Raw genomic sequence first — 9445 nt, 5'->3', positions numbered from 1 at the left:
TTTTCCTTGTATAGATCTTGTACATATTTTGTTAGATTTCTAACTAAGTATCTCATTGTTTTGTGTGCTAATGTAAATGGTATTGAGTTTTAAATTTCAAATTCTACTTGTTCGTTACTGTTATATAGGAAGGCTATTGACTTTTTTGTATTAACCTTATATTCCGAAGCCCTGCTGAAATAACTTGTTAGTTCCAGGAATCAGAAGATATTATTTTAATTCTGCTTGTAGTATAGTTTTCCTTATCAATTTGTTCTAAGTCCAGCAATGCCAGCACCATTTCACAATCCAAATCTGTGTATTACTCCATCTGTATCAAAATTTTCTCTTTCGCTCTCTAAGGTGGTCTAAGGACACCATGACAGTCACAGTGGTGTATGATAACTCTGAGGAAACAGAGCTCTGTGCAGCTCAGCACCTCTACCTCAAGCCCATAGCAAAATTGTTGATCAACATATTGCTTCCAGGGAGTCTAGAACCTGCGAGGCCCTTCTCTAACTGGGAAGTTCTTGACCAGCTGAAGAGCCTGATTTGCCCTGACCAGTTCACCACAGTTCAGCTCTCCAAGAGTACAACGGACTTCATTCAATTTGAGGGTGAGGCTGAAACCTGAAATTTGGTTCAGATCCTGAAGGCAGTTACACAGGAAGATTATCAAGCTAAATGGTTTGAAAAAAGACTTAAAAGTAATTGCTACAGATGCCCAGGGAGAATGGGAGCACTTCCCCAGGGAAAAAGAGCCCTCGTTGAGTGACGGGGCTGAAGAGCAGGAGAAGAGCCCAGATTCCATATATTTTGAAGAGTTGCCCTGTAAATGGTTTGCACCTAAAGGTTCTAGCAAAGAGAAGCCATGTGAAGAGCTCTTTTGAGTAGTCTTTGAAAGTTTTGGGAAGATCAAGAATGTGGATATCCTTATGCTTGGCCCCTACAGAGAAGTGATGACTGACAGGAGCTTTGGGGGTTTTAGCTTTGGCTTACAGACATTTGAGGCATTCATACAATAACAAGAGGCAACTGACTTTGTAAAAGCCATGGAGTCTCTTCGAAGAATGAAACTGATGCTTAAAGGAAATGATGGGAAAGCTCTGGCATGTAACATTAAGGTAAGAAGTAGCCAGAGTTTCTTTTATTTTCCACTGTTCAGGTGATCCTGAAAGCTGGAAGGAAGCATCTAGAATAAATTTTCTTAGACCCTAACAGGCTCTGATCAATAACTAATATATAAAAACTTTTATTATTTTTAATAAATGGATGTTTAGGAAGAAAAACAATCCAGATTTGAAGTCTCATTCTTGTGCTATCAGGCATGCTGCCAGCTATGACTTTAAAGTGATGGTTCTTATAATCTGAGGTTCTGTCTCAACTACTTGAGGGCATTAAAGAATTCTTCATGGCCCCTATGGAATTATCTCATATGCTTATTATATTTGACAAGTTGCTGAGAGAGAGGAAGAGAGGAATACATGCAGTTTGAAACCACATGGAGGCCGGGTGTGGTGGCTCATGCCTGTAATCCCAGCATTTTGGGAGGCTGAGGCGGGTGGATTGCTTGAGGTCAGGAGTTCGAGACTGGCCTGGCCAACACGGCAAAACCCCGTCTCTACTAAAAATAGAAATATTAGCCAGGCGTGGTGGCACACACCTGTAATCACAGCTACTTGGGAGGCTGAGGCATGAGAATCGCTTGAACCTGGGTGGTGGAGGTTGCAGTGAGCCGAGATCATGCCACTGCACGCAGGCCTGGATGAAAGAGTGAGACTCTGGTAAACTGCTAAAACATAATCCTAACAAACTTGGGTTCTTTACTTTCAAAATCAGCCTGTCTACTCCATCATGTCATCTCATTGATGTCTACATACTTTCGTCATCTCCTTCTTGAAGTTTTAACCCAGCAGTGGAAAAGATGCAACTAAACTCTCCTTTTTCTGTAAATCAGTCTTTAGCATGAATTTGGACTTTCTGCTTCCAGCGTATGAGTGTGTGTGTGTGTGTGTGTGTATGTGTGTGCATGTGTGTATGTGCATGTGTGTATATGTAGCTAGCTATGTTAAAATGTATATTTTTAAATTATGAGCTATTCAGTCAGGCAGATGATATAGCAAATACTGTCATGACCACCCAAGTACCACTGCTCAGCTTAAAAAATAAAAAATTAGGCTGGGTGCAGTAGCTTGCACCTGTAATCCTAGCACTTTGGGAGGACGAGGCAGGTGGATCATTTTGAGCTCCGAGACAACATAGCAAAACCTCGTCTCTACAAAAAATACCAAATGAACCAGGTGTGGTGGCTCTTGCCTGTGGTCCCAGCTACTTGGGAGGCTGAGGCTGGAAGATCGCCTGAGCCGGGAAGCAGAGGTAGCAGTGAGCCAAGATCATGCCACTGCACTCCAGCCTGGGCGACAGAGCAAGAACCTATCTCAAAAAACAAACAAAGAAACAAAAATAAATAAATTAATTAATAATAAATAAAACATTACCACAAGATGAGTGACCACTTCCCGCTGTCCAGTGTCTGGTTATAATTTTCTTGTGATTTGGTTAACCAAAAATTTTAACCTATTTTATACTATTTTGTAGTATCTCAATCTAATTTTCACTTTATTTCAAGATTTGAAAAGTTGTTTACTAATCATGATAGATCTTCTCTCTCATCAGGTTAGTTTTTGTGCATCTTTGCTCCCCATGCACCACACACACTTCTGATTATTTTTGTTTCTGATGATTAAAAAAATACATTAGCTCATTTGATCTTTTTAATGAACCAGAATTAATATATTGACATTTCTCAGCCTGTGCCTATGATGACACTGTGATGATGTCTATGACCATATGTAAAGTAAGCTCCTCAGGGTTTTTTTTTTAAAGAGCTTTATTGAGGTACGACTGACAAGTAAAATTGTGTAAAGTTAAGGTGATGATTTGATATACTTATTCAAGGGTTCTGCCAAAGAAAATCCTCAAGCCTATAAGTACTGTTTGGCTGGTGGCTGAGAAGCAGTAGGAATATGAGTACTGGGATGCAGTGAGGACGTTTTGAATTCAATTGATTTTGAATTACCATGTACCATCTTAGTTTTATCTCTCTGAGCTGGGACGTACCCAGCCAGCTGGCAAACTTTTCTAATGAAACTTTGAATTGTTTTGGAGCAGGCTACATCTGATACGACCAAACACTTCAGCGAAGGAGCTATAAGGAGGAGAAATCAGGAAAGGCTAAACTTACAAGAACTAGAAGAAGAAAGGAAAAAGAGAAAAGAGAAGAGGAAGTAGCTGAAAGGTATGTAGACCAACTTTAACAAATTTTTTTTCTTTGATTTATGGATTAATCCTTTTGGATGAACAGCTAGACTTGGTAGATAACATTGAGATGGAGGCAAGAATTGGAGCAGATTGGAAAACGCCATTGAAAGCTACAGTCTTTCAACTGTGCTGTTACAGAACCAAAATGGCAAAACTGTTGAAAACAAGAGACTTCAAAAAAATATGTTTGTCAGGGAGGACAAATAATGAGGAATAATAGAACTAGCTAGATTAAGATGTCTGGAAAGAAATGATTTTTTAAAAAAGGGATCAGAAACTTTTTTTTTTTTTTTGGGACGGAGTCTCGCTCTGTCACCCAGGCTGGAGTGCAGTGGTGCGATCTGGGCTCACTGCAAGCTCTGCCTCCTGGGTTCACGCCATTCTCCTGCCTCAGCCTCCCGAGTAGCTGGGACTACAGGCGCCCGCCACCTCGCCCAGCTAATTTTTTGTATTTTTAATAGAGACGGGGTTTCACCGTGTTAGCCAGGATGATCTCAATCTCCTGACCTCGTGATCCACCTGCCTCGGCCTCCCAAAGTGCTGGGATTACAGGCGTGAGCCACCGTGCCTGGCCAGGACCAGAAACTTTCATAGTGAAAATCCTAGCCTGCCAAGTTAAGAATTTTTACCAATTTACCAAATATTATCAAAATTACCTAGCCTACTAATTTAAAATTCTTAAGAATTTAGTGCTGGGATGGAATTTCTTCTTAAAATGTTCAATAATCAAGCTAACTTGTATGCAAGAAGGCATGGATTGATTGGGAGTATTTTTCTTGTTGGCCTAAATTCCATCTGTGAATTTAAGGAGCTTCCATATATTTTTCTTCTTCCTTCCTCCCTCCCTCCCTCCCTTCTTTCCTTTCCTTCCCTTCCCTTTCTTCCTTCCTTCCTTCCTTCCTTCCTTCCTTCCTTCCTTCCTTCCTTTCCTTCCTTCCTTCCTTTTGCAGTCTCATTCTGTTGCCCAGGCTGGAGTGCAGTGGCACAATCTCCAGTCACTGCAACCTCTGCCTCCCGAGTTCAAGCGATTCTCCTGCCTCAGCCTCCCAAGTAGCTGGGACTACAGGCTCAAGCCACTATGCCCGGCTAATTTTTGTATTTTTAGTAGAGATGGGGTTTCACCATGTTGGCCAGGCTGGTCTCGAACTCCTGACCTCAGGTGATCCGCCCACCATGGCCTCCCAAAGTGCTTGGATTACAGGTGTGAGCCACCGCACCCAGCCTCTTTGTATTTATTTCTTTGAGCTTATCGTAGATGTCCAGTTCAGGAGTTTGAGTCAAGAAGGGGCTATTGGATTACGAAAGGTTGCCAGTTGAGTACAGATGAGCCAAAACTACAGAGCTTTGAAAATTAATTTTACTTCCTGGCCCTTCCTCATGCATGTTTATGCTTTTATTCTTTCATATAAATTGTAGCCATTCAGAAAAGGAGATAAGCAGGCTCATACCTGTAATCCCAGCACTTTGGGAGGCTGAGGTGGGAGGGTCACTTGAGGCCAGGAGTTCAAGACCAGCCTGGGCAACACAGGGAAACCCTGTCTCTACAAAAATTAAAAAAAAAAATTAGCCAGGCGTGGTGGCACACGCCTGTAGTCCCAGCTACTCGGGAGGGTGAGGCGGGAGAATCACTTAAGCCCAGGAGTCTGAGGCTACAGTGAGCTATGATCGTGCCACTGCACTCTAACCTGGGTGACAGAGCAAGACTCTGTCTCAAAAAAAGGAGATAAAGAATACCCTTCCATGTGTCCCTTACTTTTTTGGCCAGTGGAGTGATAGGAATTACTTGAGGTCATGTCTGTGAAACTTGGCCAGAGCTTGAGCCTAATAAATATAACTAGTCCCTCCCAAGTCCAGGCTGAACATCCAATTTAGATAATCCTCTGACTTTTGGCTAAGTTCTGACTTAGGTAATTGTCCCTTCTTTCCCTTTCCCCACGTTCCCATAAGGGCCTAACTGAGACAGTTTTAATTTTCAGAAAACAGCAGAAAAAAAGCCCATATTCTTCTAAGCCAGTATGTTTTTCTGATAGTGTGCTGTGTTAAGTAATATGTACCAAGGACCAGTTCTTACCCTGAAGATTTTCTGAGTGTTTTGACTCATCTTTATTTGTCTGTTTGAAACCAACTCATAGGTTTTATTCACAAGAAAAATGAAACAGTCTCCATGAAAGCTGGATTCTGTGATCCCTGCTTGTGGTTTGAGAATGTGGGGGCTAAAGGCCCCTCCTTTGAATTCTGTAGCCTTCTTTATTTTATACTCTATCTCTGCAGAAGGCCTCCTTTACAGCTTCTATTTGACTAAGAAAATGATGTGTCTTTCCCCTTGACTGATGCTTAACAGTGTTTTGTTTTGTTTTGTTTTTTAATTATAATTGTCTATGTCAGGCACTGGGGTTAACAGTGGTGGATTCCTGGAAGCTGAGATGATCTGTTCTTCCTTGGCAGCGGGAGGGAGGGAGGAGATCAAATGCCTAATAAATACCTTCTGAGTGGTTTAATCTTAATCATTGTCCAGAAAAAGAAAAGATGATGAGCAAAAAGTCCGGGTAAAGAGGAAGAAGGCCAGGGTAAGGAAACAAGCCCTGAAGGAAAGAGACAGACACCGGCACAGGAAACAGAAGCCCAAAGCCAAAGCTGAGGTACCTCAAGAGCCAGACTCTTCAGAGGAGTGGGAAGAGAGGAAGTACCTAGTGGCTCAGAGGCGAGTTGAGGCACTTCGGTTCCTAAGGGTACTCCTGAGGAAAATTTCAGTAAGGCTATTGCCGAATTGTTCTTCAAGTTTGGTAGGTACTCACCTTTCTGAGACATTACCTTTGCATTTCAGCAGTGGCCTATTGAAAATTCACTCCATGGAAGACTCATTGCATCCATTGGGGCTTATTTTAAATAGGCTGACCTCTAACAATCCGATAGTAGATTTACAAAAGGGATATCCACATTCTCTAAAGGAGTTGCGTCCCAACCATCCATTTGACTCTCTCTCTCTTTCTGTCTCTCATTCTGTCTCTCTTTGTGTCTCTAAACTTCAGGACAGTATTACCCAGAGCATTTAGCTAGTGTGTCTACTTTTCTAAGTTCCTAATGGATGTAACAGAAAAATGCCAGAGGGAAGAAACGGATGGGGGGTGGGTGTCTGGTGTTATTAACTTTGCTCTTCCACTCATCTGCAGTAGGTTTGGTAGAGTCTTGAGCCTTGTAACAAGCTCATGATAGTCTAGTCTTAAACTATTTGATAAGAAATTTCTCACCTCACAGAGCAATTGTTATGTTTGGACAGTTTCATTTTTGGAAGGTGTTTCTCCCCCTTCCTGACCTCCTAAAGGTAGCCAGATTCTGCAGATGTCCTGGATTAAAAGCCAGAAACGCTACCAAAGTGTTCATTTAAAAATCCATATTCAGTGTTTTAAAATATGAATAGTAAATGCCATTAGGATTACATAGAGTTACTTTTATGTATATTTGCAATCTTGACCTCTTTCTCATTAGTGTGGACAATCAAACTTAGTGAAATCAGGATCAGAAAAATGTCACATTTACATTGATAATAAGGCTAGCTGGATCTCTTTTCATTTTCCTTAATGACCTCTGAGGGTGACTCCTAAAGAATCTATCTTTTTCAATGTGTGTGGTGTCTGATTCTTGGCCTCATAAATACTAATACCCATTATGCAGTCCCAGGTTCTAATCCCACGTAGTGTGTAGGCACTGTGCTCTGATGTGTATCAGGTGTCAGTGGGAGCATAGTACAAAGCCTCCAGCAGGGTGGGGCCTGTGGGCAGCACCTTTCACCTGCTGTGCAGTTATGGAGAGCAGATAGCACTGCAGACATGATTGCAGATAGAACCACGATCACGGCCACATTTGCTACTTGCTACCTTGCTTCTTACCGAGCACAGGGGAATGGGGAGGAAACTCAGAGACAGCCTTACCTGCAGTCCATAGTAAGAGGCTGGTATGAAAAGAAAGACAGTTTATCTTTTAAGCTGGTGGACCCTTTTAGATATACATTTCACCTGTCAGTCTTTTCTTGTACTGGGATTTTTCTGGGAGGGCTATAGATAATTTCTTATTCCTCTTTGTATCTCCAGCTCCTAGCACAATACCTGGAACATCAGGCTCATTGACTTTCAAACAAGTGAAAAAAGAGTTATGTGCTCTGAAGGCTATGTAAAGTGTGGTGCCTTCTCACATAAGCATGGGCATAGACCTACTCAAAACAGTTCATATTAGACTAAGACATTTAATTTTGCCTTCTGTTTCCTCAGTGCAATATTGTTCCTAATTTGGATCTATCCCAGGTATTAGAAGTCTCTTCAGAACAATGCCAGAAAGCACAATTTTTCTTTGGAATTTTTTAATCTGTTTAGTTTTTCATGAGAGATTTTTAATCTTTTTCTTTGAAGGGATCCACACAGTTTAACCCACAGGAAGTCGACATTATTGGCACCAAAGCTAATGATTCTCCAGGGAACACATTGAAAACTCTGGAAGAAGAACAGCTAAACACTCTGTACCTTCAAAATCAAGAGGAAATATCAAAATATCAGGTTGCCAAGTCAGACAATAAACAAAAAACAAAAAATGAAGAAAATAACTAGGGATCACTTACAGAAATCTTCCCACTGCCTTGGGGAAGAAAATTTAAGGTATTCCCCTAGAAAACAGAGAGATGAAATATTATTAGGTGATGAAGAATATGAATTCAGTTTGTTTTTTAAGCATAACTCCTTGGAGATTACGATAATTAAAGGCCAGTCTCTTGAAAATGAAGACCACCACGGTTCTAGTGAATCCCGTTCCAGATTATCTGGGAGAGGCCAAGGTAGGAAACCTAAGATCCATGAAACAGATGCATTTTTTGACTATCTTTTCAATTATTATGAACCTCCACAATATACTCGTATCTGTCTAGAAACAAGTCAGGTAGCAGGCACATGTCAGTGGCAGAGGGATGTCCAAGCTAAGGCAGATGGATTTCAGATTAATTTGAGAAAGCGTAGGCATCACTCAATCAATTCGAGCCAAGTAGAAAACCTGGAAAGGAAAGAACAGGTTCAAGAAAATGATTACTCATCAAAGATTTGTACTCAGGATCCTGAGCAGAAACGAGGAAAAGTAGATTATGCCAAAGAATGTACTAATGGGTTTAAAACTTATTGCCAGGAGACAGCCCATAAAGCTGGTGGTCAGCTGTCCCCAAATGATGGAAACAGCTGTCTGTTGGAAAAGACTCATACTTATCATATCGAAGATTCCAAATCCACAAGGAAAAGCCAAGTGTCCACACCCCACGAGTCAATAGGCTTAGGTTTACAGTTGACAGATTTCTTAGAGGAAATTAGTAGTGATTCTGAATGCTTTAATGAAACCCTTAGTATAAACAAAGAGGAGAAAGAGAAATCTGTGGCCACATTTAATAGTTTCTCAGAAAAAGAACCTCTTGACACTGACAAAATGATCACTCGCAAACGAAATACAAAGTCGAGTCAGCAGACCTTTTTTTCAAAGTGGAAGCGTGATGGTGAGGAAAAATACTCTAATTACAAGTTTAGGACACCAGGTAGGAAGTCTGAGTATGAACCGAGATGGATATGTTCATGGCTTAGGGGTGAAAGTCATTTCGTTAGACATGAAAACAACAATGGCCAAATGAAGGAACAACTAGCCCCCAAATACTTGTTTGATGAAGGCTACTACCAGGAACCCAGTTCCAGTTATCTAAAGAGGAGGTTTAGTGATAGTACATTGGACCAGAAAGTGAACTATGGGCCCTCTCAGGTGCCCGTAATGTCATCAAGAAGTGCTAGGTCTTTCTATTTTGGTAATTTTCACAGAAGAAGAGGGACTCCTTGGAAGTCAGCATATAACCAGAATTCAAGATTTAGAGGATGTAATTATAACTATTTCAAGTTCAATTCTGATTATTACTATAGTAGACATAATGGTCATGAGTATATTGACTATGGAAGCTATTCAGGAAATAACTGCACTGGTTCTTTAAATTTTAAATGTTTTGATGACCACTTAGATCAGGAGTATCCTTTTTCACAATAAACATGTAACAAGGAGAAAATTTAAAACCAAATGTTGCATGTAATTAACAACTACACAGCAAGACAGCAGCATTTAAAAGCTTCAGAACCTG

The 9445-nt window shown here is 40.9% G+C and overlaps 1 pseudogene; it reads left to right on the top strand.

Moving 5' to 3' along the window:
• Positions 1 to 358: 358 nt before the first annotated feature.
• Positions 359 to 8497, top strand: LOC100596736 (annotated as a pseudogene).
• Positions 8498 to 9445: the final 948 nt, after the last annotated feature.

This window comes from Nomascus leucogenys, chromosome X, assembly GCF_006542625.1.
Source record: "Nomascus leucogenys isolate Asia chromosome X, Asia_NLE_v1, whole genome shotgun sequence".
In the NCBI taxonomy this organism is placed as follows: Eukaryota; Metazoa; Chordata; class Mammalia; order Primates; family Hylobatidae; genus Nomascus; species Nomascus leucogenys.
Note: the sequence above shows the minus strand (reverse complement) of the source record. Positions and strands in the feature narration are given on the sequence as shown.